This window comes from Galeopterus variegatus, unplaced genomic scaffold, assembly GCF_000696425.1.
Source record: "Galeopterus variegatus unplaced genomic scaffold, G_variegatus-3.0.2 Scaffold14039, whole genome shotgun sequence".
Classification (NCBI taxonomy): Eukaryota; Metazoa; Chordata; class Mammalia; order Dermoptera; family Cynocephalidae; genus Galeopterus; species Galeopterus variegatus.
In genome coordinates, this window is record NW_007740150.1 from 1 (window position 1) to 7,845 (window position 7,845).

Genomic DNA, 7,845 nt, shown 5'->3' on the forward strand with positions numbered 1-7,845 from the left:
GCCAACCGGAATGGCTGGCCTGCCCTCACTAAGCCGTCCATCTCCGCCCCCACCCGAGAAAATGGAGGCAGCTCTGCTGTGGGCGCCTAGCCTGGTGTAGTAGGCAGGAGCCAGGCGGGCGGGGAGCATTCGTGTTTTGCCCCGCAAGTGGGGCTGGGCTGGGGGTGACTCACAGAGCTCGCAGCGTTGGGACGGTCCGGCGTTCCTCACTCCGTTTCTGCATCGGTTCCGCTGGCTTTCCTGGCCTTTGTTGACTGGGTCGCTCGCCCGTTCCCACAGCCGGGCTTGGGTGCTCTCAGGAGTCCTCCTCTGTGTCGTCCCCAAAACCTCGAATCTGCTGCCGCTTGTTTGTCGTTGCAGGGTCATTGTTGAAAGAATTATTCGCCTTTTGTTGCTCTTGGAAATGCAATTAATACTCTGGTATCACAGCGCACAGCTCTCAGGATCGCGCTGTCTCCTGACACAGCCACTCCAGACCCGTCGCCATCTTGAGCAGCCCAAATTTCAGCTTTTGAGTCACTTCATACTCATTCTCTCCACTGCCTAGGCACAACCTCAGTGAGGAAAAGCATGCTCTAAAACAGAAGGAAGAAATAGGATAATACAGAGAGGCCCCGTATGTTGATTTCACTAGGGAGAAATGCAAGGATCGTATTGCCAACTTAAGAGGAAACACTGAGCTCATAGGTACAAGGCCATGAATGAGCTGTTAAGACAGAGTGAAGGGTTGGAGAACTGAGACAATTTTGGAGGAAGGATAAGAAAGTTGGCTAAGTTGTTTTCACTACATTTTGCTTTCCAGTCATTTTTAATGGCTGGGGAAAAATGGGCAGGAGGAGATGTAGAGGTGGAGGAGCCTACTTGCACAGAGCTCACCACTGACTTACAGATGTCAATGTCCCCCTCCACCACAAAAAGGAAAAAAGCAGAGAACACTTAAAGTCTTAGTTGGAGGAACCATCCTTAATAAGTCACATGACACATTCTTTCTCCTTGTAACATTATTGTGTTGAATATTAACTAGTGTTATGAATCAAGTTAATGATATTTTTAAAAATGGAAGAATATACTAGAAATGGAAGAACAGGGGAGGTCACAAGGGACCAGCTGCATGGCTCCCAGCCTGACCACTGACTCATTTTGGCCTTGGTGAAGGAAGAGTCTGAATCTTTACTTCTCTTTTTTCCATCTACCAACATGTATGTTCTCCTGGCACCTGGTGCTTTATGTATTACAACATGGTTCTTTTTAAATTGAGATATCCACATACCATAAAATGCAACACTATAAAGGGTGTTTAGTGTACTAAACATTCAGTGATGTTTAGTACATTCACCAGATTGTACAACAATCACCATTATTTAATTCCAGAACATTTTCATCACCCTAAAAAGAAACAGCCATCGCTCCCCATCTCTCTCTCCCAGGCAACTACAAATCTACTTTCTGTCCCTGTAGATTGGCCTATTCTGGACATTTCATATAAACAAAACATACGGCATGTGGCTGTTTGTGTCTGGCTCTTTTCACATAGCATGTTGCTTTTAAGGTTTGTCTGTGTTGTAGCATGTATCAGTATTTCATTCCTTTCTAAGGCTGAATAATATTCCGGTATATGGATATAACATATCAGTTCGTGCATTTACTTCTTGGGCATATGGATTGTTTCTACTTTCTGACTATTATAAATAATGCTGCTATGACCATTCATGTACAAGTTTTTCTATAGGCATATATTTTTAATTCTTGGGTGCATACCTGGTAGAATTGCTGGGTCATATGGTGACTAATGTTTAGCTTTTCTTTTTTTTTTTTGGTGGTTGGCTGGCACAAAGTTAACTTTTCTAAGGAAATGACAAACTGTTTTCCACAGTGGCTGCACCATTTGACATTCCCACCTGCATTATATGAGAGCTCTAATGTCTCCATGTTTTTGTCGACACTTGTTATTCTCTGTCTTTTTTATTACAGCCATCCTAGTGAGTGTAAAGTAGTAGTGTCTCATTATGGTTTTGATTTGCATTTCCCTAATGACTTAAGACATGGAGCATCTTTTCAGGTACATATCGGTCATTTGTATATCTTCTTTGAAGAGATGTGTATTCAAACCCTGTCCCCGTTGTAAAATTGAGCTGTCTTTTTATTGACTTTTAAGAGTTCTTTATGTATTCCAGATATTCTGGGTACTAGAACTTTATCAGATATATTATTTGCAAATATTTTTCCCATTCTGTGAGTTGTTTTTTCCATTTCTTGATAGTGTCTTTTTAAGCACAAAAGTTTTTCATTTTAATGACATTTATCTATTTCTCCTTTGGTTTGTTTGTACTTTTGGTGTCATATCTAAGAAACTGTTGCCTAACCCAAGGTCATGAGTATTTAGTCCTATGTTTTCTTCTTAGGAGTTTTACCATTTTATCTCTTAAATTTAGGTCTTTAATACATTTTGCATTGCTTTCTAAATAAGGTGTGAGGTTTAAGAGTCTGTCACTTAACACATTTTGCATTGCTTTCTAAATAAGGTGTAAGGTTTAAGAGTGTGTCAAGCAGGAATCTCAGATCCTTCTGCCCCTTCCTGTGCTGGCTGTAAGTCAGGTAGGTGAAAGAAGACCCTGGCAGCTTTATGCAAGGTAGACATAATTCATTCTTCAGACATGAGCTTCACAGACATGCTTTAACCTAGATATGAGCTCAAGCTCTACTCCACTGACCCTCCATGCTCTGCCGTTCATTCCATGCCGTGCCATCCAGCAGTTCAGAGCAGGTCCCTTTATACTCTTAGTACACAATAGTGGCCACAAGCCAAATATTACATAATTACAACAATCATGCTGAATCAGTAAATGGGCACACATGTGCAGTTACACTACTTTTATAATGTGTTTCTAGTAAATGTGCTGAATCTTGCCCATTGTAACAGATGCAAGGCGAGAGATCCTGACTAAACTTTTCTACTTTCCTTACAGGGTCCAACTTTATTATTTTGCATTTGGATGTCCAGATGTTACAGCACTATTTGAAAAGACTATTGTTTCCACATTGAATTGTGTTGGCATCCTTGTTAAAAGTAAATTGACCACAAATGTGAGGGTTTATTCCTGGACTGTCAATTTTATTCCACTGATTTATATGTCTGTCCTTATTCTAGTACCACACTGTGATGCTGTAGATTTAAATGGGGTTTTGATATTGGGAAGTTTGAGTCCTCCCACTTTGTTCATCTTTTTCAAGATTGTTTTGGCTGCGCTGGGTCCCTTGAATTGCCACATGAATTTTAGAACTAGTTTATCAATTTCAGGAAAGAAGCAACCTGGATTTTTGATAGGAATTATGCTGAAACCATAGATCAATTTGTAAAATTATGTCATCTTAACAGTATAGTTTTCTGACCCATGAACACAGAATGTCTTTCTGTTTATTTAGATCTTTAATTTCTTTCAACTATCTTTGTAGTTTTCAGTGTACAAGTATTACACCTCTTTGGTTTAATTTATTCCTAAGTGTTTTATTCTTTTCAATGCTATTATACATGGAATTGTTTTCTTCATGTCATTCTGAGTGTATTCATTACTAGTGTGTAGAAGTACAGCTAATTTTTGCATATTGATCTTGTGTCCTGCAACTTTGCTGAACTCATTTATTAGAGCTAATAGCTTTTTTTCTGTGTATGGATTCTTTATAGTTTTTACATGTAATATCATGTCATCGGCAAATAAAGATAGTTTTACTTCTTTTTACTACTTTCCAATATGGATGCTTTTTTGTTTTGTTTGCCAAATTGCCCTGGCTAGAACCTTCAATATGATGTTGAGTAGAAGTGGTAAGAATGGAATTCTTGCCTTGCTCTTAATCTTAGGAAGAAAACTCTCAGTTTTAAACTATTAAGTAAGGTGTTAGCCATGGATTTTTCATAGAGGTTTGTCAAGCTCTATTAGGTTGAGGATGTTCCCTTCTATTCCTGCTTGATGTTTTTATAATGAAAAGGTGTTCTAATTTTTAAAAGGCTTTTACTGTATCTATTGAAATCATCATGTGTTTTTTCTTTTATTCTATTCGTATGGAGTATTACATTGGTTGATTTTTATATGTTGAATTAACCTCGCATTCCTGGGATAAATTCCACTTGGTCATGGTGTACAGTCCATTTGCTATACTCTGTTGAATTTGGTTTGCAAGTATTTGCTGAGGATTTTTTCATTTATATTCATGAGAGACATTGATCTGTAAATTTCTTTTCTTGTGATGTCTTTGATTTTAGTATCACAGTAATACCAGCCTTAGGAAATGTTCTCTCCTTTTCTGTATTTTAGAAGACATGATGAAGGTTTGGTGTTAATTCTTTAAACATTTGGTAGATTCAACAATGAAGTTGTCTGGTCCTGAGCTTTTCTTTGTGAGAAGTTTTTGGACCACTAAATCTCTTTACTTGATATAGGTCTATTTTAGATGTTCTATTTCTTCTCAAGTTAGTTTCAGTTTTCTTTCTAGGAATGTGTCCATTTCATCCAGATTATCTAATTTACTGGCATGCGGTTGTTCATAACTTTCCCTTATAATCCTTTTTATGTCTGTAAGGTTGGTAGTAGTTTGCCCTCTTTCATTTCAGATTTTAATAATTTGGGTCTTCTCTCTTTTCTTGATCAGTCTAGCTAAAGGTCTGTCAGTTTTGTTGATCTTTCCAAAGAACCAACTTTTAGTTATGTTGATTTTCTGTATTGTTTTTCTATTCTGTATTTCATTTATTTATGCTGTAATCTGTATTATTTTCTTCCTTCTTCTTTTGGGTTGAGTTTGATGTTTTTTCCCCCTAGTTTCTTTAGGTGCAAGTTTAGGTTACTGACTTGAGATTTTTTAATATTTGCATTTACATCTATAAATGTACCTCTGAGCACTGATCTAGGTGCATCCTGGAAGTGTTGGTATGTTATGTATTTATTTATTTGTTTGTTTGTTTGGTTGGTTGGTTGGTTGATTTTTTTTTTAAGATGACTAGTAATGGGATCTTAACCCTTGGCTTGGTGTTGTTACCACCACTCTCTCCCAAGTGAGCCATGGGTCAGCCCAGTTTGTTGATTTTTTTTTTAATTTTAATTTTTTAAAGATGATCAGTAAGGTGATCTTAACCCTTGACTTGGTGTTGTCAGCACCACGCTCTCCCAAGTGAGCAAACTGGCCATCCCTATATAGGGATCCAAACCCGTGGCCTTGGTGTTATCAGCACAACACTCTCCTGAGTGAACCATGGGCCAGCCCATGATTGATTTTTTTTTAAAGAAAGTTCCCATACCCTCTCTACACACACATGCAGTTTCTTCAACTATTGACATGTTATATTAGTGTGGCACATTTGTTACAATTCACCACACTCAGACAGTGAGCAAACCGGCCATCCCTATATAGGATCCGAACCCGGGGCCTTGGTGTTATCAGCACTGCACTCTACCGAGTGAGCCACGGGCTGGCCTCAATTTCTGCCTTTTAATTGGAGAGTTTAATCCATTTAATTTAATGCAATTAGTGATAAAGTAGAATGTCTACCTGCTATTCTGCTACTTGTTTTCACTGTCTTATGTCTTTTTTCATTTCTCACTACCTCCATTACTGCCTTCTTTTGTGTTAAATAAATATTTTCAAATGTACCATTTCAATTGTCTTATTTCTTTTGCTATATATATTTGAGTTATTTTCTTAGCAGTTGCCCTGAGCATTACCATTACATCTTACTGTAATTCTAATTCATATTAATACCAACTGTTTTAATAATAGACATAAAATTTGCTCCTCTATATCTCCACTCTCACCATCTCCTTTCTACTGTCCCACATTACATCTTTATTGTCCCACATTACATCTTTATACATTTTGTGTCCATCAACATAGATTTATAATTATTGCTTTATGTAATTGATCTTTTAAATCAGATAGGAGATAAAAGATGTTATAAAATATGTTATACTGTCTTTTATACTTACCTACATAGTTAGGTGCTTTTTATTTGTTTATGTGGATTCAAGTTACTATCTACTGTCCTTCAGTTCAGTCTGAAGGACCCCTTTTAATATTTCTTACAGGGAAGGTCTTCTAGCAACAGACTCTTAGTTTTTGTGTGTCTAGCATAGTTTTGCCAAATAATATAATTCTTGGTTGACAGGTTTTTTTTCTTTCAGCACTTTGAATATGCCATCTCACTGCCTTCTAGCCTTCATTGTTTCTGATGAGAAACCAGCTATTAAAATTACTGAGGATTCCTTGTGTGATAAGTTGCTTTTCTTTTGCTATTTTCAATATGGTCTGTCTTCAGCTTCTGACAGTTTGATTATGATGTATCTAGGTGTGGGTCTCTTTGAGTTTATCCTACTTGGAGTTCTTTCGGATTCTTGAATGTGTACGTAAATGTTTTCCATCAGGTTTGGGAAGTTTGGGCCATTATTTCTTCAAATATTCTTTCTGCTCCTTTGTCTTTACCTTCTCCTTCTGAAACTCCCATTATGTGTATGTTAGTAAACTTGATGGTGTCTCACAAGTGGGTCTCTGAGACTCCATTCATTTTTTAAATTCTTTTTTCTTTCTTTTTTATCAGACTCAGTAATCTCAGTTGACCTTCAAGTTCCTGATTCTGTTTTCTTCCTGCTCATTCATCTTAGTTGCAATACTTTCCAACCCCAGAATTTCTATTTTGCTCCTCTTTGTAATCTCTATCTATTGTTATTCTATAATGTCTTGTTCTCACACTTCCCTTTAGTTCTTTAGTCTATAGAACTAAATGGTTTTATCTCTTGAACATATTTTTAAATAGCTGAAATAAATCTTCATCTAGTAAGTCTAACAACTGAGCTTCCAAAGGAATAGTTTCTACTGATTGGTTTTTTCTCCCCTGTGTATGGGTCATACTTTGTTTCCTTGCATCTCTCATGAATTTTTGTTGAAAACTTGATATTTTAAACAATATAATGTAGTGATTCTGGAAATCAGATCCCCATCCCCAGAGTTTGGTGTTGTTGCTGCTTGTTTTAGTAGTTGCTGTTTATTTAGTGACTTTTCTGAACTAATTTTGTAAAGTCTGTGTTCTTTGTTTTGTGTGGACACTGAAGTCTTTACTTGGTTATCTCAGTGGTCAGCTAATGATTGAACAGAGATTTCATTAAATGCCTGGAACCAATAAACCTCCAAGTTTTTGCCAAGGGGCTATGTGTGCATATTAGGGCATGCCTTCAGCACTCAGCCAGAAGTTTACAGCTCTGCCTTAACTCTCACTTCCTGCTGTGCAGAACCTCAAGATTAGCCAGGGTTGAGAGTTTAGGGTCTTCTCAGGTCTTTCCTGACTGTGCTCACAGCCCTACACATGTGTATATGGCCTTCCACATTCCAAGAATATAGTTCATGATGTTCCAGTTTCCCAAGGACATGTTGGAGTTCTTCAAAGTTCCTAAGGGCATCTTATTCTTCAGCTTTTCCTGTTAAGCTTTTGATTAGTCCATTTTTCATTATTCATTGCCTCATGCAGCTGTCATTTTAAAACAATTGCCTGTAATTGTTTTCCATAAACATCCTCTGGTGAGAAAGTTTTAGCACCAGGTAGCTCTCAATCAGATCAAATAAGCAAACTTTTCAAGTGAGATCTTCCAGGGAACCACCAGACAGGTCAAATAATGACAATTGACCGGGAGTGAGGTTTTGAAGGAGCACCAGCTCCATTCTGTTCCATCTGGTACTGGAGATATGGGCTAATTTTCAGGTTACCACTGATCTGGACAGTGAGGAATGGTCTAAGGCAAGTTGAAATGATACAAATCGCACTGTTCTTACAGAAATTCAGCTATTTTTCTGGAATATTTATTTATATGT